The following is a 22601-nucleotide window of genomic DNA, read 5'->3' on the forward strand; positions in this document are numbered from 1 at the left end:
GAAATGCTGCTTAACATCCAGCTCATCAATGCCAAAGCAGGACACCAGGCTGGCAACAAAGCCGGCCGAATTTTTACTCTCCTCAAAGCTTCTCAAAGGATCTCTGGAAAATTCCTGCCGACATTTGCAGAGTGGGTCATGCCTCCGTATACCAATCTCATTTTATTGCTTCATCCCCAATTTTAATGGAATTCTGCAACTCCTGCTTTTAGCTGACCGAATCCACCGGAATCTCGACTTTTATTCATTTGTGAGACACGGGCTTCGTGAGCTGGCTAACATTTATTGCCCATCCCTAGTTGTCCTTGTTCAGAGGGCATTTGAGAGACAACCACATTGCTGTGACTCTGGAATCACCTGTAGGCCAGGCCAGGTAAGGACGGCAGGTTTCCTTCCCTAAAGGACATTACTACAACAAGTAGGACAACTCCTATATGAAGGAATCCTCATTGGACTCTGACATTTATGTGAATCAATATCTATATCTTTGTATATGCTGTGTTTTAATTTAATTCTAGTTGCAAAATTATTTTCTTTCTTACCTCTATCTGGAATAGTTGGTAGCTGGACTAGTAATGCAGAGATCCAGCATAATTGTCTGGAGACCTGGGTTCAAATCTCATAGTAGAGGGTGAAATTTGAATTCAATGAAAATCTGGAACTAAATGTTGAATGATGGCCATGAAACTATTGTTGAATGTTGCAAAAGCTCATTTAGTTCAATGCATGTGATTCCAGCTTCACCAAAGTGTGGTTAACTCTGAAATGGCCCAGCATGCCAACTGATTCAAGGGCAATTAGGGATGAGAAATACATTTTGGCCCAGCCAGTGATGTCACATCGCATGAATGAATAAAACAAAATCTCCTTGTGTGTATGTGGAGAGAGTTGTGGGATTGAATGTATGAATAAACATTACTTCTGATTTAATTCTAAAGAGAGCTTTCTACGAGTCACTTTAAATTTGACAGAAAGAGGGTTCGGGACCTGAGAGATTCTGTGTATACTTAGCCCTGTTTGCTTCAGTCTATGCAAATACTTTATTTTAAGATATTTCTACCTGTACAACTAAAACTGTTAAACTGGACAACTGACTGCTAACTTGACTGCATGTAAAATCAGATGCCTAAGGATTAGCTAAAAATTGGCTGCATTCCTGAAGGGTCCACAATGTTGGGCAAACAAACTTTTCATAACAGCAGCTGCAAGGATTGTTTCTCTAAGATGGAGACAGACTGCAAAAAATATTTCCATTAACGAGATAAGGATTGAAATATAGTTTAGATTTTTATGTGTGTGTTTTCAGTTTTTGAGATCTAGTTCAGTGCATTCAGGTTCAGTATAGAGCCTGGCTGAGAAGCTACTTGCCAAGTTTGCTTTCTCTTTTCACTTTTGTCGTGTTAATTTTCTAAGTTCTGTTCTGTAAAAGAAAACCATTTTAAAACTCGTACCAGTGCTGTCCTCGTCTATTCAGATGAATGAACGGTCTCAACAGGTCCACAGCGTTGAAATCTCTGCTTACGGGATGATTGCAAAAAATTTAAAGTAGTTCAGTTCACCTCTCTCCCCTCTCTGTAAGGCTGCAGACGGAGGAGCAAAGTTAATGTTTCAGGCATGTGACATTCCTGCTCAAGATCATCAAGCTGAAACTTTAACCAAGTGCACTTAATGGGCAGGACCTTCTGGCTGCACTCACCCCAAGACTGGAAATTCCCACCTGAGATCAATGGGCCTTTCTGTTGAATTATCTGTACTGCCCTTTATGATTCCCTTGGCAGACGGGATGAGAAAATTCCGCTTAATGTGTTCCAGTTTGATCTGGCAGTGAATGGCTAACCTCATTTTCCATCATAGACTCTGTTCAAGAGTCTACCCCTTTGGCTAAAGGGAGTAAAGATGACGACCACGAAGGGAGAATGCCCATGATGATGGTTTTAATGAGGACTAGGCATCAAAGGTGATTGTAAGAATAAGATGCAGGAGACTGAGAGCTGTAAAATGTTGTGGCGAATGGAAGGCCAAAAGAACAGTACAGGATGCAATATTCTTCCTTTGGTCACACCAAAGATTTTATTTTCCTGTAGTTCATGCTCATTTTTTAACATCATCAATCTGAGAAAAGCCAGAAAGATGAATATATTTTTCTACTTTTGTTATCCAGGATGAACTGTCCCAGTGAAGAGCTTCACAGGGTAAAAGCATGAATTGGAGGATCAACAGGCCAGTTCAATTTATGACAGTCCTAATTTCCTGGTCACTATAGCTGGTTTCAAGCCAGTTCTCAGAACTGCAAGGTGCATGTGAGATACCACAACATTATCCCACCAGCTGACTTTTCAATTTTTCCTCCAGAAGGAAATAAAGTGATCAATCACACTTTGTTCCTCACTTTCATCAACTGTATCATGGATGTCATTAAAAGTGACGTCTTCAATGACACCATCCTCAGTAGAATGGTAAACTCTTCATCTGGTAGATGAACAACATGCTAATCGATGAGGGCAGATACCGACAGAATTGATAAATGCTGACACAAGGTGTTATCCTCAGCACTAAGAGGGGGAAAAAGAGTCAATAATTCTTTAGGGAAAGGTGTTGCACATCAAGCTCTACTCCGTAAATCCAGCAAGTTGTCCATGGGTTATGCTCAGATCGTTGGCTCATATCAATACGCCAATATCAATGCAGAGAATATTGAACATCAAACAGCAAGACCCATTGACATGTTTAAGGCTTCAACCAGCTGCATTTAGCAGTGCTTTTAAGCCTAGGTAACAAGAAAATTCAGATATGGCATCTTTCTCACTTTCTAACACTTTAAATGATGGTATAAAGTACCAGAGTCCCACTGTGGGTACAGTGAATCTTTCTGTAATCCTGCATTACCTTTACTGTGAGCTTTATATTGAAGTAAACAAGAACACCACACCGGTTATCAACTTAAAGGAAAATAACAAACTTGTTGTGTTTTATTTGAAATAATATAAATTATTTGCGAAGTGTTGGTTAAGCTTCAAAATTAGACAAAGCACGTAAAATCTGATGTAATGCTTTACGGAACCCATGTTGATTCAATTTTGAAAAACTGTTTCTATTTATTTTTGTGAGATGCAAGCTGTTTCAAATCCATTTGTTGTGTCGCTGTCTCTGATGGTAGCTGTGACTCATTAACTGCACTGCTCCAATCAGCTATACTAATCTCCCCATAACCTATTCCATTAATATCCCTCACTTTCATGACTTTACCTTCAGTTCCCGTTTATCAGCACAGGTTTCATATTTGCAGAATTGTTGCCCTTAGTCGGCACTTACTTCTATGTCTGGACGATCATTTCATGAAAATGATAATATTTTCTCAAGTCTAAAAATATGTGAGCCGGAATCTTATCACCGTTCACACCGGCGGTACTTTGCTCACAGCCAGATTCTCCGACCTCGCTGCAGCAGGAGCGTGGCATAACGGCAGGCAAGATTTGTGGATGGCTCAGTGTGTAAGGGCATCATCTATTATGAGGCAGTTGAGGAATGTTCCAAGTTTAAGCCTTGGTTTGTGATGAATTTGTAGGTCTAAACTCAAAGAGGGTTGGATGTAAGAAGTATTGCTCTGATTGCGTGCCTAACTTCCACATTTTTGCTCATATCAGCCAGGCCAATTGCTCAATGATATGCTTGATGTTTTCCATAATTGTTTTAAAATGTCATCCATAGGATGCAGAAATTTCTGGCAAGACTTAAATTTGTCACTTAAATTGAATGGAGTTTTAAGCCATGGGTGGCACTGTGGCACGATGGTTAGCACTGCTGCCTTTCAGCACCAGGTTCAACTTTGGCCTTTTGTGACTATGTGGAGTTGGCCCTATGTCTGTGTGGGTTTCCACTAGTTGACCTGGTTTTCTCCCACCGTCGAAAGATGTGTAGGTTAGGTGGATTGGCCATGCTAAACTGCCCCTTAGTATCAGGGGGATTAGGAGTGTAAATATAGGGCAGGCCTTGCATAAGGTTGTTGTTGGTGCAGACTCGATTGGCTAAATGGCCTCTCTCTGCACTGTCGGGATTCTATGGTTCTATGATTTCAGAAGGTAATTATGAGTTAGCTGCATTTCAATGGGTCTGGAGACAGAAGTAGGTCAGAGCAGAGAAGGACACCAGATTTTCTTCTTCTCTCAAAATCAACAAAACGAGGGAGATAGTCATTGGCTTCAGAAAGTGTAGTGAAGGGCGTGCCCCTGTCTACATCAATGGGGACAAAGTAGAAATGGTCAGGAGTTTCAAGCTTTTACATGTCCAGATCACCAACAACCTGTCCTCGTCCCTCCAGTAAGAAGTCTCACAACACCAGGTTAAAAGGTTGGACTTTAACCTGGTGTTGTGAGACTTCTTACTGTGTTTAGCCCAGTCCAACGCTGGCATCTCCACACCTGGTCCCTCCATGCAGACATTATAGTTGAGAAAGCCCACCAACGCCTCTACTTTCTCAGGAGACTAATGCCCTGCACCCCGGACATTATCTCTTCCATCTTCTTCTGTCAAGAAAAAAATACAAAAGTCTGAGGTCACGTACCAACTGACTCAAGAACAACTTCTTCCCTGCTGTCATCAGACTTTTGAATGGACGTACTTCATATTCAGTTGATCTTTCTCTACACCCTAGCTATGACTGTAACGTTATATTCTGCACTCTTCCCTTTACTTCTCTATGTATGGAATGGTTTGTCTGCATAGCGTACAAGAAACAATAGTTTTCACTGTATACTAATACATATGACAATAATAAAAAAAATCAAATAAAGGGCATTATTGAGCCAGATGGGTTTTTTCAATCAATGAGATTTGCAACATGACTGAGACTAATTTTTCTGATCAAGATTTTTGTGAATTTGAATTCAAATTCCACCAGCATCCACGGTAAGATTTGAACCATGCTTCTGGCTTTTAGGTTACTAAACACTTTACCACTAGATTCCTAGTGCCACTTTCTCTCCACTGTCAGGCACTGCAGATGTATTGCGGTCATCAATAATAAAATCCTGATCTATTTAAATACTTTCTGACAGGCTGGGAGAAGCAAAGCTACAGTTCCAAAGAATAAAATCAACCAGAATTCAATCAACTCCTAATCAGTGGAGGTGTGACTCTTGGCTGAAGATGTTTATTTCTATCTTTTTCATGATATTTAAGGGTCACTGGCAAGGCCAGCATTGTTACCTTTGAGGAGTCAGTTTCTTAAACTGCTGTGGTCCCTTTACTGTAATTACAACGACTGTAAAGGAGGGAGTTCTAGGATTTTGACCCACCAATAGTAAAAAAAAAAGCAATAAAAGTTATATAATCTATGACTTGGAGGTGAACTTGCAGGTTGTGGTGTTCACCTAAATCTGCTCCCTTCTCCTTCTAGATGATAGAGGTCGTGGGTTTGGAGGTTGCTTTTGGAGGAGACTTAGCGAGTCGCTACAATGCATATTGCAGATGATACACACTGCTACTGCTGTGCATTGATGGTGGATGGAGGACATGTTGAAGGTGTTGGATAGGGTGCCAGCAAGATGCTTTGTCCTTGGTATTGAGCTTCTTGTGTGTTGCTTGAGCTGCACTCATCCAGGCAAGTGGAGCATAACCATCACATTCCTGACTTGTGCCTCGTAGATGGTGGATGGGCTTTGGGGAGTCGGGATGTGAGATACTCGCCACAGGATTCCCAGTGTTTGGCTTGTTCTTTTGGCCACAGTATTTATATATCTGGTCCTGTTCTGTTTCATGTCAATGGTAACCCCCAGGATGTTGCTACAAGGGGATTCAGAGATGATAATGCCAGTGAATGTTAAGGGTAGGTGGTTACATTCTCTCTTGTTGGTGATAGTCATTGCCTAGCACTTATGTAGCATGAATGTTATTTGTTATTTATCAGTCCCAGCCTGAATGTTGTCCGGATGTTGCTGCATATGGACTGTTTTGGTATCTGAGGAATTGCAAATAGTGCTGAGCATTGTGCAAATATCAGTAAATATCCCCACTTCTAGATTTATAATGGAGGGAAGTTCATTGACAAAGCAGGTGGATGGGGCCTAGGTCGCTATTCTAAAAAGTCTTCTGCAGTGATCTCTTGGGACTGAACTGATTGACCTTCAACCACCACAGCTATCTTCCTTTGTGCCAGGTATGACTAACCATGGGAGAGTTTTCTCCCTGATCCCCAATGACTTCAGTGTTGTTAGGGCTCCTTGATGCCACATTTAGTCAAATGCTGCTATGATGTCAAGGCTGTCACTCTCACCTCACCTCACCATGAAAGTTGGAAGGGAATCCAAGGGCAGAAGCACAAAACAAAGATTTTCCTCAACACCGCAACAAAATGTTTATAAAATTCGCAATAGCACCAATCTGAGCCTCCTAGACCCACTTGTGACAATTGTTCTGAGCTTGGCCAACACTGTAGGCAATGTACCCTAGAATAAAACTGCAGAGTCTGAAGCTGACTTTTAAGTCTTTATGGGGCCCTCGTCTGCCTGAGTTAAAGGCTTTACACACTTGTGAATTCTAAAATCACAGACTACAAGAGTGCTACAGTGAAGCAAAGTTAAGGTCACTGTCAGGTTTAAACATGTTGCATTTTCATCAGGACATTAATATCAGGGCTATAAATCTTCCGAAAGAATCTGAATAAATCTGTATAAAATCAACAGATTAACATCAAATTGAAGGGCAAAGAGATCAGAAAATTATTAATTGCTCTCTAGTTACTTGGAAACGTACAGGACAATGTGGCTGGCAGGTACTAACTTATTCTGTAGTCTGGTTCAGCAGACACTAATATCCCTACAGTGCCTCATCCAGGTGCTCATTTTTTTCATGTGTTAGTGCAGGTTGCCATGGGAGCCTCAGCAGCCTGGTCTTGCTGTCATCCAGACAAAGCAACCTGCTTGATCGGCCCCACATCGACTGCAGCGGTTCAAGAAGATTTTCATCACAGCCTTCTCAGGGGTAATTATGGATGGACAACAAATTGTATATGTTCCTATCTCGTGGAAGAATTTCTTTTAAAATGATGTAAATTACCCCTTTCCCATTGCTTATTTTTTTCCCTGGGGTTACTTGCGGGTCTGCAATTTCCCTCTCTCACCGGTCAGCTGCAGGCAGGATTCTAATAACATTCTAATGTTTTGCCAAATTTTAATTAGCATTAAAGTGAATGGAAAAGAGAGTCGGGCAGGTTGTATAACGAGTAACTGACTGCAGCTACCCAAGCTGTGAGCTCTTGAATTCAGATTTCATCCCCTATGTTGCTGCTCAAGCAATGACCTCATTTCTTGAATAATGCTTTCCTTGCTTTTTTGAAGACGCTTTGACAAGTTTCTCTTCTCTCTCTCTCGTTTTCCCCCTCACCTTTTGAATTCCCTACGCAGTCCTATTACTAATTTAATTATGCTGAGGGAGCTTGTCTGACTTCTGATTGGTCACCTGAGTGTACTTAACTTCCGATTAAAGCAAATTCACAATAAATTTAAACTTCCCTTTGCAGGCTTGTTCTTTAAATTTACTGTCTTCATTTACAGTCTACTCTACTCCCATATGCTTATTAATTATTAATTCAGGTACATTAAAAAAATTCAAATTGACTGGACACAAACTGCATTGCAGTTATTTCACTGCATTCATTCTCATCTTTCTCGTTCCATCAACTCTGCTTCAAGTTAGGGCTCTGTGAAAACATTTGACCAGGTACAACACTGCCAAAACATCTGGGCTATCAAAAAACACTGTCAAAACATCTGGGCTATCTACAACACTTATTCCTGGAGCTGTGAAATGAGGAGGATCGAGCAGAGAAGACCAACTGCAAAACCCCTTGGCTGTTTAAGGCCAGAAATAGCTTAATGACCCAGTTAGCGCTGTTGCCTCACAGCACTAGGGAATTGGATCCGACTGCTGGCTTGGGTCACTTTCTGTGTGGAGTTTGCATTCTCTCCCCGTGTCTGCGTGGGTTTCCTCCGGGTGCTCCTAGTTTCCTCCCACTGTCTGAAAGACGTGCTGGTTAGGTGCATTGACTCGAACAGGCGCTGGGGTGTGGCAACTAGGGAAATTTCACACTGACTTCATTGCAGTGTTAATGTAAGCCTTACTTGTGACTAATAAATAATAAATAAGCTTTTCCCTAGGATAATTTTCATGATAGCCAGAATTTTACCACTTTGCCCACCACAGGAATTGGAGCAGGTGAGGGGTGGATAATGGAAAGGTCCGTTGGCCTTGGGGGGTTTTGGGATATGCAAGGCTGTAAAATCCCACCCAATGTGTCCAATGTACATGACAGTGCTCAATGCCTCTGAGTTCGGAGGCTGAGTGTTTAAGTTCCACTGTTGAAAACTGCAGAAATGTTAGGCTCACAATGCTATACTCAGGAAGTGCTACGCTGTCCAAGGTGTTGTCTACAAATGCTCTCTCACATGAACATAAGGAATCCCAAGGAAATGTCCAGAGACCAATGAAGGAGTACTCCTCAGTGACCTGGTCAATGGTTTTGCCTCAACCAACATCTTAAAAACAAGTTGTCTGGTCAATATCTCATTGCAGTTTTGCATAAACTTGCTGTGTGCAAATTGGAGGCTGCATATTGCACATGTTAATGTCTACACTTCAAACTTACTTAGAGTCATAGAGGTTTATAGCATGAAAACAGGCCTTTTGGCCCAACTTGTCCATGCCGCCCATTTTTTTAAACACCTAAGCTAATCCCAATTGCCTGCATTTGACCCATATCCTTCTATACCAACTTTACACATGTAACTATCTAAATGCTTTTTAAAAGACAAAATTGTACCCGCCTCTACTACTACCTCTGGCAGCTTGTTCCAGACACTCACCACCCTCTGTGTGAAAAATTGCATCTCTGGACACTTGTGTATCTCTCCCCTCTCACCTTAAGCTTATGCCCTCTAGTTTTAGACTCCCCTATCTTTGGGAAAAGATATTGACTATGTGCCCCTCATTATTTTATAGACCTCTATAAGATCACCCCTTAGCCTCCCTCGCTCCAGAGGAAAAAGTCCCAGTCTATCCAGTCTCTCCTTATAACTCAATCCATCAAGTCACAACAGCATCCAAGTAAATCTTTTCTGTACTCTTTCTAGTTTAATAATATCTCTTCCTAATTCAATAATATCAAACTAGTACTTCACTGGCTGTAGAGTACTTTGGAACATTGAGAGATGGGGAATGGCACTGTATAACTGCAAGTTCTTCTCTTTTTCCGAGCATGCAGTTTTTCTTACATATTCACTCACGTGAGTCCAATTTGTTTTTGCAGGTGCATCCGTCATGTCGTCTTCTTTCTAAGGATCCAATCATAAGGTTATTTGCTGTGGTTTAACTAAAATTATAGGTTTTAATTAAAAAGATGCTATGAATTATAATCTTACAAAATCTTGTTAGTCTGATACACAGAGAAGGTTTAAGCTAGAGTGTCTCAACAGGAACTTTAAAACATGATAGCTTTATATTTGACAATTCTTACTCTCTGCTTTATAGAAAAACATAGAACATAGAGTGGTTTATGGCACGGTGATTTGGGCCATGTGTTAATGACACTGAGAAATAATCATCCAATCTAACCCCAACTTCCAGATGTTGAATTGTATCCCAGGCTGTTGTGGAAGGCAAGGGAGGAAATTGCTGGGGCTCTGACCCAGATTTTTAATTCCTCCCTGGACACCAGGGAGGTGCCAGAGGAGGGACGAACAGCTAATGTGGTCCCACTATTTAAGAAAGGTTATAGAGACAAGCCAGGGAACTACAGAGCAGTGAGCCTCACCTCTGTGGTTGGGAAATTACTGGAGCTGATTCTGAAGGAAAGAATCTGTCTCCATTTGGAGAGGCAAGGTTTGATCCAGGATAGTCAGCATGGTTTTTTTCAGACGAAGGTCAGCCCTAACAAATTTGATTGAATTTTTTGAATGTGTGTGGATGAGGGGAGTGTGGTTGATGTCGTTTACATGGATTTCAGCAAAGCGTTTGACAAAGTCCCACATGGGAGACTTATAAAAAAGGCAAATGCACATGGGATACAGGGTAATCTGACAAGGTGGATTTATAATTGTCTGAGCAGTAGGAGACAGAGGGTGGTGAAAGATGGCCAGTGACCAGTAGCATACCACAGAGGGCCGTGCTGGGCCTCCTATTGTTCATCATTTATATAAATGACATGGATGACACTGTGGGGAATAAGATCAGTAAGCTGATGACACAAAGATTGGCCGGGTAACTAACAGTGAGGTTGAGTGTCTTGGGTTGCAGGAAGATATAGATGAGACAGTCAAATGGGTGGATAAGTGTCAGATGGAGTTTAACCCTGAAAAGTGTGAGGTGATACACTTTGAAAGGAGTAATTTGACAAGGAAGTACAGACTATAAAAGATCTGATGCTCGGAAGTTCCAACGAACAAAGGGACCTTGGCGTGTTTGTCCATAGATCTTTGAAGGCAGAAAGGCAGTAAACAGGGTGGTGAAAAAGGTATATGGCACACTCGCCTTTATCAATCGGAGTCTGGATTACAAAAGCAGAGAGGTCGTGATGGAGTTCCTTTGCTGCCCGTATGATGCCACCACCAAATATATCTTCCCCTCCCCTGTGCATTGGCCATTAGATGCATTGGCCATGCTAAATTCTCCCTCAGTGTATCCAAACAGCTGCCTGAGTGTAGCGACTTGAGGATTTCCACAGTAACTTCATTGCAATGTTAATGTAAGCGGCAATAATTAGTAAAGAAACTTTAAAAAATTGTTTTCAGCAGCATATAACCCACACCACCTCTCTTCAGTTCCAAGGAAGAGTTAGTCTGGATTCAAAAAGTTAGCTCCATTCCACAGATGCTGCCAGACTGATAGACTAGGAATTTTACTGCCCTACCTGCCATGGGAATCAGAGCTGGCAGGGGGCAGAGGATGGAAAGGTCATTTGACCTTGGGCAGGATTTCATGGTTTTGGGACAAGCAAGACCGCAAAATCTACCCATAGGATTTTCCAGCACGTTTTATTTTTAACTTCAGTTTTCCAGCATCCTCAGTATTTGCTTATATTAATTTAGCTTGCTGTTGTTTCCTTTCAAAATCTGTTAACCTTGGATAGTCAACATTAGTGTTGCTTTAATAATAGATTCTCCACTCAGTTGAGGAACTTTACAATAGTATTTCCCAGTTCTGTTTTGTTCTTCTGAATGTTGCCTTCTTTAAGGTCAGATAATCTATCATGGGCTTTCCTCTTAATAAAGGCCACCAATGCGCAGTCAGGTTTAATCATTATGAAACGCAGCAATGCTACATCTCTGTAATGAGCAGCTACTTAGTTATCCTTTCGGACACAACTTGAGGAAATACCTTTTGGACAGTTATTTTCCCAATAATTAATAACGACACCTCCAAGCCAGCGGAAACCTTTGATTGGATTTGTCGATTGCATAGTTATCTCAGGCTACAGATTATAATAATATTATCTACTTGGTTATGAAGCAAACTCACTGGGGGTGAAATCGATCTCTGAAAACAGGGTAAAATAGATGATAATGAATATCATTAGCTTTAATGGAAAAGAAAATTGGGTGTAAAATGCAGTCAAATTCTTGATTTTTTTTATATATCACTTTCTGGAGTTTAATAAACGATCAGCATTGACAGTCTGCAGATAAACCGGGCAGGGTCTTTTGCCCCAGTATTGGCATGGGAGCAGGAAGTTACTGTGCATTGCAGGTGCCGCAGTTGGCGCATTGGTTTACCAACACCTTCCTGTCCACAATTTTTTTCTTTTGCAGGCTGAATCGATGGTAGAACAGCTACCCACCCTCAAGCACGTGGGCAGCCATCCAAACGATTAAAACAACCAAAACCAATGATCAGAGGGAATTTTCCACTTGGCCCTCAGACACTCTCAATGTGTTAGGGGCACAACAGCTGCCTGGAGGCAGCCTCCAGCTTTCCTCAGGTGATCCAGCATGCACTGTTTTCTAAAAGGTGTTCAAAGTTCTAAGAGGGCAGTGAGCAGGTGGCTTGGTATAGAGGAGGTTGAAATGGCTTCCTTGTGGATGATAAAAATCACTGTTAGAACAACTGGTGTCACATATTCCTTTTGTACTTCTGTTATTTTGGGATGAAGGAGTCCTTGCTTGCCTCCTATGAAAGGACAGACAGATCCAGGAAAAGTCTGGATTCTTTTTTCTGTTTGTTATTGGTATGTCTCATGCTGTTCGAGTAAGGGGAAATATGTATTGATTGGCATAATCTTGGATACTTACCCTTTTTTGGGTTGGTCTTTTATATTTACTTGGCTGCATGGGTAATGACATTGGTTACTTGATGATTTAGCTTATGGAATGTACGGTGGGCATATCATTCTGTCGTTAGGGATTCTTCAATGAGGGGAAATGGGTTGAATTTCATTGATGGCAGGGCCTAAGCAGTGTCTCTGGTGTGCTTGGAGATAAAGGTAGTTTGTTTTGTTCAATGCATTAAGTCAAAAGTTTATTTATTGGTCACAAGTAGGCTTACATTAACACAGCAATGAAGTTACTGTGAAAATCCCCTAATCGCCACACTCTGGCACATGTTCAGGTACACTGAGGGAGATTTTAACATGGCCAATTCATCTAACCAGCACATCTTTGGACTTTGGAAGGAAACCAGAGCACTTGGAGGAAACCCACACAGGCACAAGGAGAATGTTCAAACTCCATGCGGACGGTGATCCAAGCTGGGAATGGAACCTGGGCCCTGGCGCTGTGAGACAGCAGCGCTAACCACTGTGTATAAGAGTGATGTTCCCCTTTTCCTGTGGTATCTTATTGTGTGGAGGTTTGGGATGCTGAGTTAATTCCGATTGGTTTTATTTTACACCATAGGACATATTATGTAGCTCTGTCTTATTATCCTGTGGAGAATGATGTGCACCATGGGATCATGTGCTCATGGTTTTATCTTAGAAGACCATAATACCAAAAGAAGTAGGAACAGGAGTAGTCGATTTGCCCTCTCAAGCCTGCTCCACCATTCAATAGGATCATGGCTGTCGCCATCCAACATTCCTCACATCTTCTTTCCTGCCCTTTTCCCATAACCCATGATTCCTTTACTGATCAAAAATCTATCTATCTTAACCTTAAATAGACACAATGGGTGCATTCTTACTTGCCGTTCATGCCGCTCCCGCTGCAACAAAGTCGGAAAATTTGGTGGCTAAGCAAATCTCCGTTCACTGTGGCGGGATGGGAAAATCCTGTTGGTGTGAACAGTGGCAAGGTTCCAATGACTCTATCCCCACAGCTCTCTGTGGCAAGGAGTTCCAAAGAGTCACAACATTAGAACATAGAACATAGAACATAGAACACTACAGCACAAACAGGCCCTTCGGCCCACGAGTTGCGCCGATCACATCAACACCTATCTATAACCCCCAATCCCATAAAACCCCATATACTCATCCAGAAGTCTTTTAAAAGACCCCAGCGAGTTCGCCTCTACCACCACTAACGGCAGCCGATTCCATTCACTCACCACCCTCTGAGTGAAAAACTTACCCCTAACATCACTTCTGTACTTTCCTCCCCGCACCTTAAACCTGTGTCCTCTCGTAGCGACCATTTCAACCCGGGGAAATAGCCTCTGAGAATCCACCCTATCTATTCCTCTCAACATTTTATAAACCTCTATCAGGTCGCCTCTCAACCTACGTCTCTCCAGGGAAAAGAGACCCAGTTCCCTCAACCTAACTTCATAAGGCATGCCTCCCAGTCCAGGCAACATCCTTGTAAATCTCCTCTGTACCCTTTCAATAGCTTCTACGTCTTTCCTATAGTGAGGCGACCAGAACTGCGCACAGTACTCCAAATGAGGCCTGACAAGGGTCTTATAAAGTTGCAGCATTACCTCCCGACTCCTAAACTCAATCCCTCGATTAATGAAGGCCAGTACACCATACGCCTTCTTGACCACCTCTTCCACCTGCGAGGCCGATTTAAGAGTCCTGTGGACCCGGACCCCAAGATCCTTCTGCTCCTCAACACTACCAAGACTCCTGCCCTTGATAGTGTACTCGTTCATCCCGTTGGTTCTGCCAAAATGGACGACTATGCATTTACCCGCGTTGAAGTCCATCTGCCACTTCTCCGCCCAGTCCTGCATCCTATTTATGTCCTGCTGCAACTTTTGCCATCCTTCCAGACCATCCACAACACCACCGACCTTCGTGTCATCAGCGAACTTACTTACCCATCCTTCCACTTCCTCATCCAGGTCATTTATGAAAATGACAAACAGCAAGGGTCCTAGAACAGATCCCTGGAGCATTCTCAGAGAAGAAATTCCTCCTCATTTTCCTCTTACATTGGCACCATTTTATTCTAAGACTATGGCCTTTGGCCTGAGACTCTCCCATGAGGAGAAACAACATTTATCCTGTCAAGCTTGATATCCTGTCATCTCCCACTCTTTCTCCTACCCTTTCATTATCCATAAAAAAGGAGAGGCCGATTGCAATGATTGATAATCGTAGCCATTTGAATGAGTATTTGCTGGTCTTTTCTGTATGCGTGTGGAATAATGAGCATTCTGGACTCTACCAAATTTTGAGGATTTGTTGTGTCTTGTGGTGAAGTGGAAAAAACTCAATACAAACATTCATTAAAGAAAAATTCTACCCAGGAGGGCAGAAACATTTCAGCATGCAAGTTGTTTTGCTTATTCTTTAAATACTGCCAGTGGGGTACATTAGACTTCTTGCAGCTGAACGCATTAGGAGAAGCTTTTGAAACCAACTTGCCACCAAAAATAGGGTATTTTTAACTGACAGCGTGGACTCTTTCATTTTTAAAAAAACTTATTAGTTTACCACCATGACCAGCATTTGCTGCCCCATCCGAATTGCCCTCGCTGATAGAAAAGTGAGCCATCTTCTTGAACTGCTGCAGTCTATCTGGCGTAGGTACACCCATTGTGCAATTAGAAATGGAATTCCAGGAGTTTGGAATGAACGAATAGCGATATCATTCCAAGTCAGGATGGTGTGCAACTTGGAAGAGAACTTCCAAGTGGTGGTGCTGTTCCCGTGTACTGTTGTCTTTTTCCTTCTAGCCAGTAGATGTCATGGGTTTAGAAGGTGCTGCCAAAGAAGCTGTGGTGAGTTGCTGCTGTGCATCAATAGATGGTGCACACTGCTGCCACTCTGTTTTGGAGCAAATGTTTGTGGTGGTAGATGATGTGCCAATCAAGCGGGCAACTTTGCCCCGGATGGTGTCAAGTTTCTTAAGTGTTGTTGGAGCTGAACTCTTTCTGGCAAGTGGACAGTATTCCATCACTAATGACTTGTGCTTTGTAAATAGCGGCCCGGCTTTGGGAAGTCAGGGCATGAGTTACGTGTTACAGGATTTCTAGCCTCTGACCTGTTCTTGTCACCATACTATTTATATGGCTTTTTCAGTTTCTCAGTTTCTGGTCGAAGTTAACCCACAGGATGTTGATGGTCTCAGTGATAATAATACTATTGAATATCTTGATCGTCATCGCTCATCTCTTGTGTGACATGAATGTGACTTGTCACTTACGAGCTAAAGCCAGAATATTGTCCAAGCCTTGCTGTGTAAAGATATGGACTGCATTGAAATATGTCGATTTCTGAATGTATTGAGCACCGTGCAATCACCAGCAAATACCTGTACTTCTGATCTAATGATGAGTGGAAGATCCTTACGACCACAGCTGAAGATGTTTGGGCCCAGGCACAAACCTGAAGAACTCCCACAGCAATGCTCTCGGGCTGAGATGCTTGTCATCCAACAACCACAATCCTTTGTGTCAAGTGCAGTTCCAACTAGTGGACAGCTTTCCCTTTGATTCCCATTGACTCCAGTTTGGCTAGGATTCCTTGATGTCACACTCAGTCGAATACTGCCTTGATGTCAAGAGTTGTCACTCTCACCTTACCTCTGGAGCTCTTTTGTCCATGATTGAAGCAAAGCTGTAATGAGGTCAGGGGCCAAGTAATGCTGGCAGAAACCAGCTGAGCATTGTTGAGCATTGCTGAGTGTGTGCTGCTTGATAGTGCAATCAGGTTTACTTCCCATCACTTTGCTGAGAATTGACGATAGATTAACGGATTGGTAATTTGTCAAATATGATTTGTCCTGATTTTTTTGCGAGCGCTGGTTTTCAGTGTTGTAAATAGGATGTTGTCTGGGGCCATAACTTTATCCAGTGCCTCAGCCAGTTCTTGAATGGACTGTGTAAAATGACTGATGCAGAGGAATGAAGGAGGAAGACGTGGTGGATCATTCACTTGGCACTTCTAGCTTCTGTTTTGGCTTTTGCCCTGATGTGCTGGGCTCACCCATCACTGAGTATTTGGGATATTTGGAGCACCTCCTCCTCTGTTTAGTTCTTTAATTGTCCTGTGTTGCAGCTTCACCAGATTGGTTGTCCTTTGGCTTGATGATAATAGCAGATTGAAGGAAATGTAGGATATGGGGATAAAGATTATGTTTGAGTGCAGTTAGAACTATGGAACCATAGAAAATGACAGCTCAGAAACAGGCCTTTTGGCCCTTCTTGTCTGTGCTGAACCATTTTTTGCCTAGTCCCATGACCTGCACCATATCCCTCCACATCCCTCTCATCCATGTACCCGTCCAAGTTTTTCTTAAATGTTAAAAGTGACCCCGCATTTATCCAGCAGCTCATTCCACACTCCCACCACTCTCTGTGTGAAGAAGCCCCCTGTAATATTCCCTTTAAACTTTTCTCCTTTCACCCTTAACCCAAGCCCTCTTGTTTTTTTCTCCCCTAGCCTCAGTGGAGAAAGCCTGCTTGTATTCACTCTATCTATACCCATCAAAATCTTATACACCTCTATCAAATCTCCCCTCAGTCTTCTACGCAAGTTCTGCTGTTGCTACCCCTGGCCCATAGTGCCTCGTGGGTGTCCAGTTTTTGATTGCTAGATATGTTCTAAGTCTATTGCAATTAGCCTGGTGGTGGTGCCAAAGAACACAAAATACAATATCTTCATTTAGAAGTTGTGGATTCATCTCCACAAGGAGTGTGTGACCATCACTCCTACCAATACTGTCATGGAAAAATGCATCTGTGACAAGCATGGTGGAACAGTGGTTATCCCAGACAGGGACCCGGGTTCGATTCCCAGCTTGGGTCACTGTCTGTGTGAAGTTTGCACATTCTCCCTGTGTTTGCATGGGTTTCCTCCGGGTGCTCCGGTTTCCTCCCACAGTCCAAAGATGTGCTGGTGACTTGGCCGAGCTAAATTCTCCCCTAGTGTTCTCGAACAGGCACTGGATTTTAGTGACTAGAGGACTTTCATTGAAACTTCGTTGCGGTGTCAATGTAAACTACTTGTGACTAATAAATAAACTTTAGATTGGTGAGGATGAGGTGCAGTAGATTTGTCCTTCTTGTTGGTTCCCTCACCACCTGTTACAGACCCAGCAATATAGCTTTGCCTCTTCGGACCTGTCCAGCTCTGCCAGTAGTGGAACTACTGTTGATGTGAGAGGATGGTGCAAAATAAATGGCCAGGTATTGGTGGGAGCTCAGCCATGGTTGGTGATGGTCATTTCGTCTCCACCCAGAATACATTATGTGTCCTAACTAACCTCCAGTTAGTTACCATCAGTGTTTACATGGAGAGTCCCAGAGCAACTCCCCACCAACTGTATAGCACAATGTTGTCAACTCTGCAGGCTCTGTCTTGTCGGTGGGACAGTACTTACCAACAAACATAGACAGAGAAATTTGGTGCTTTGACTGTAAGATATAATTTGGTGAGCATGCCTACATCAGGCTTTTGCTAGTCAAGCCTGTGGCACAGCTCTTCAAATTTTGGCACAAGCCCCCAGATATTAATAAGGAGGACTTGCACCGGATGTGCCATTTGTTGTTTCCAGCACTTAGTTTGACACCAGGTAGTCTGTCTACTTTGTGGTCTGTCCAGGGAAGGATCTGAATAGAACTGGAGGAAGGAATGTTCCAAATATCCCACATAAGTGAGGCTTATGTGGGTACCTGAGCCATACATTTTGGGCCCGATTTTACCCACAATTTGGGCCCGTTTTTGGGCGCAAAATCGCGGTAAAGTCGGGTGTGAGGTCTTTATCGTGATCTGCACCTGAGTCCGTGCGGATCGCCACTTTACCGAGACCCGCGAATAGCGGGGATCCATTCCATGCCCAAATCGGGCGCAACAATGATTTAAATGTATTTGCATGCATTTAAATTGAGTTAATGAACTGCCCACACAACTTTATCAGCATTTCCCCCTTTACCACCGCATTTACCAATCCAGAACCGCGCTTTTAGTGATCTGCTGAATAAAAGTCTGACTTGGGTGCTCCAGCCTCTGAAGAATGCGTTCAGTGTTTCCAACTGTTCTCTGACTCAGATCAGTGGTGGGGATGGGGGTGGAGGCAGGTCAGATCATTCTCTAGTTGGAGGGGGGAAGAGGGGAGTGAGGTCCGATCGCTGTCTTAATGTGGGGGGGGGAGGAAGTGGGTCAGATGGATCTCTGGTGGTGGGGAAGGCTGATCGTTGTCTGGTGGTAGGGGGAAGGAGGCGGGTCAGATGTTCTTCTGGGGGGGAGGGGGAGTGAAGCCAGACCATTCTCGGGGGGGGGGGGGGGGATTGTGTGAGGCAAGTTCGTTGTCGGGGGGGGTTGTGGAGTGAGGCCAGATCGTTGTCTTGGTGAGGGGGGGAGGAGGGATGGAGGAGGATCAGATGGATCTCTGGTGGGGAGGCAGGGGGGTCCGCTGCCACTCTGTGGGCAGTCGATGAGGGGGGGGTTGGGGGAGGGGGCAGGGGTGACAATCGGTCTGGGTAATGGGGGTGCTGGATAAGGGGGTCAGTGATGTGTGTGTGTCCCTTATCCACCCCCCCACTATATGCACACATCACTGCCCCCCTTATCCACTCCCCCACTACCCAGACTGATTGCTGCTCCTGCCCCCTCCCCCCCCACCAATCACCCCCAGAGTGGCAGTGGACCCTCTGCTTCCCTCCACCAGAGATCAATCTGTCCCCGCCTCTCGAGATACATCTTACCCGCCTCCCTCCTCCTCCCTCCCCCCTCTCTGCCCCAAGGTATACCCTCGCTCCCGCTTTTCGCTCCCGGGCTGCTTTCTCCGCTTTCTGTGGCTCGGGAGTGATCTGACAGATGTGCTTTTTCCAATTTTTTTCTAACTGCACATGCGCGGTTCAGAGCGCCGATCGTTCCAGCATGCTAAGCCCCGCCCACAGCACGAATCGGACTGGAGATGGCTGAGGGTGTATGGGGGCACCTGAAAGCAGATTTCTAAGTCAGACCTGTACTATGCCCAGAATCGGCACTTCGAATGAAAATGGTAAAATTGGGCCCTTTATTTGGAGGAAGTGAAGCAAGTTAAAGGATGAATTGTTGAGTGAGAGGACAGTTCAGCTTGGTGGAAGAAGGTGGTGGCAGTTGGGGATTGTTCATGTCTCTGTTGAAGGAAGAAATGGAGAGTCCTTAGGCTGTCAAGGTAGGGATAGAAGGGCAGTCAGTTTGGACATTCATAATGAGGAGGAGCCAGTTTGGACCAGGAAGCTGAAAATGGCTGAAAAGTTGTAGGGCACCAGAGGAATGACAATGTAGCTGGGATGAGAGAATAGATTCAAGATAGGAAAAAATATGCTCAGTGAGGCACAATGCTCGCAACCCCTTTGCTGGAACTTTGGTGACTGTACCAAGCTTTCATCTGGACCTGGAAAAATATATCAAGTTTGCTTCTAATTTCCATCTGTTTTCACACATTTGCATGATCCATCTCTGATATGTTCCTTCTTTTCTTTGACTTCTCAGTCTCGGCTTATATATCTGGCCTTTATTGCCACAATTGACACCTGCCTTAGTCTTTAACACTATCATTATCATTCCCTTTGTTTTGTGTCCATGACACCTTTGCCAAATCTCTCCTGAACTCTCACCAATACCTGGCCATTAATTTTGCACTGCCCCCTCACATCATTGGCAGAAAACCCCTCACATTTCTACCTCTGTCCAGTACGGAAGAAGAATCACACAGACTCAAAACATTAACTCTTGTCTACCTCTCCCCAGGTGCACCCAGACCTGTTGAGTTCTTCTTCCCCTTAGTGTTCTCTGTTTTTATTTCAGATCCCCAGCATCTGCAGTATTTTGCTTTTATCGACTGACGCACGTTGTCCTAAATCTGACATTCCTGGGAAGGAAAACATTAGAATCATAGAATCCTATAATGCAGAAGGAAGCTAATCGGCTCATTGAGTCTGCACCGAGCACAATCCCACCCAGGCCCTATCCCCATAACACCTACTTATTTATCCTGCTAACCCTCTGATACTGACGGGCAACTTTGCATTGCCAGTCAACCTAACCAGCTTTAGAGTGCGGGAGGAAGCTGGAGATGAGGAAACTCACACAGATACAGAGACGATGTGCAAATTCCATACAGACAGTGACCCAAGCCAGGAATCAAACCTAGGTCCCTGGCGCTCTGAGACAGCAGTGCTAACCACTGTGCCACCATGCTGCCCACTGTCTAACTGGTACTCAAGGCTGCTGGAGTGAGTCATTTCAAATAAAGCTTTGCTCTTCTGGTTTGCCTTTTGAGTTCACTTTGGGAATTATCCCAATGCTTAGATAGTAAGCTCTCTAACAGCAGAGAGTAGTTACACCGTAAGGGAAGAAGGGGAGGCCTTCTTGCATCTGAAGCACAGATTTATCTTAGTGGCCAAACCAACTCGCACTGAAGGACCAATTAAATCTTTGTGCGCTCCCATTCGGGTCTCCCCCCGTCAGAAATATGTATAGACAATCACCGCAGCACACACCTTTCACCATAAAACTATAATGTTCCACCCGTCATTCATTAGGAATAGCTTCAATTTGATTCATAATGAAGTTGTTGTTATTGTAGTTTAACGGTGGAAGTTTAAAGAGGCATTCCAGGAAAATTACATTTACACTTATATTGTTTTGCTGCAATTGCCTTTAAAATACTTGTAAAAGTTCTCCATTTTCATCAATATTTTCTCAGTGCACCGGTAAGGCAATTTAAACAACGTCAGGGAAGGTGATTTCTAACTGCCTGACCATATAATAGATTTTCTGAGAAGGATCACACGTATTCTCGATTAAACTTGAAATAACTGTTTCAACGATGTCAACCGTGTAGAATTCAACAAAGCTCTTTCCAATTAAAATTCCTCAAAGTAAATGTATTTTTTAAAAAGTTGAACAACTTTTACCAACTTTTACAGATGCACCATAGAAAGCATTCTTTCTGGTTGTATCATAGCTTGGTATAGCTCCTGCTCTGCTCAAGGCCGCAAGAAATGACAAAAATTTGCGAGTGTAGCTTAATCCATCATGCAAACCAGCCATTGACTCTGTCTACACTTCCCGCTGCCTCGGCAAAGTAGTCAGCATAATTAATGACCCACGCATAGAACATAGAACAGTACAGCACAGTACAGGCCCTTTGGCCCTCGATGTTGTGCGAGCTATGTCCAAACACAAGATCAAGATGTGCCCATCCAATAACCGCATGAAAATTCCTAAAGTGTCTGACTCCACAATCACAGCAGGCAGTGCATTCCACACTCCAACCACTCCCTGAGTAAAGAATCTACCTCGGACATCCCTCCTATATCTCCCACCATGAACCTTATAGTTATGCTCCTTAGTAACAGCTACATCCACCCGAAGAAATAGTCTCTGAACGTCCACTCTACCTATTCCTCTCATCATCTTATAAATCTCTATTGCGTTGCCTCTCATCCTCCTCCGCTTAAAGAGAAAAGCCCCACCTCCCTCAACCTTTCCTCATAAGACCTACCTTTCAAACCAGGCAGCATCCTGGTAAATCTCCTCTGCACTCTCTCCAATGCTTCCACATCCTTCTTATAGTGAGGTGACCAGAACTGCACACAATATTCCAAGTGTGGTCTCACCAAGGTCCTGTACAGTTGCAGCATAACCTTACGACTCCTAAACTCAAACCTCCTGTTAATAAACGCTAACACACTATAAGCCTTCTTCACGGCTCTATCCACTTGAATGGCAACCTTCAGAGATCTGTGGATATGAATCCCAAGATCTGGCTGTTCCTCCACATTCCTCAGAACCCTGCCGTTGACCCTGTAATCCACATTCAAGTTTGTCCTACCAAAATGAATCACCTCGCGCTTATTTGCAAAAAAGCAAAGTGAATCACCTGCACACTCCAGACGTTCTCTCTCCTATCTTCTTCTGTTGGGAAAAAGATACAAAAGTCTGAGGTCGTGTAGCAACCGACTCAAGAGCAACTTCTTCCCTGCTGCTGTTCGACTTTTGAATAGACCTAGCTTGATCTTTCTCTACACCTTGGCTATGACTGTAACACTACATTCTGCACTCTCTCCTTTCCTTTGCTATGAATGGAATGCTTGTCTGTATGGCATGCAAGAAATAATATTTTTCACTGTATGCTAATACATGTGACAATAATAAATCAAATCAAATCAAACAATTTCATCCTTTCTGTCCAATTATTCAGAATCTGGAGGGACAGAGAATTTTAACTCCT

Source organism: Carcharhinus amblyrhynchos, chromosome 1, assembly GCF_965287045.1.
Source record: "Carcharhinus amblyrhynchos chromosome 1, sCarAmb.v2.hapA, whole genome shotgun sequence".
In the NCBI taxonomy this organism is placed as follows: Eukaryota; Metazoa; Chordata; class Chondrichthyes; order Carcharhiniformes; family Carcharhinidae; genus Carcharhinus; species Carcharhinus amblyrhynchos.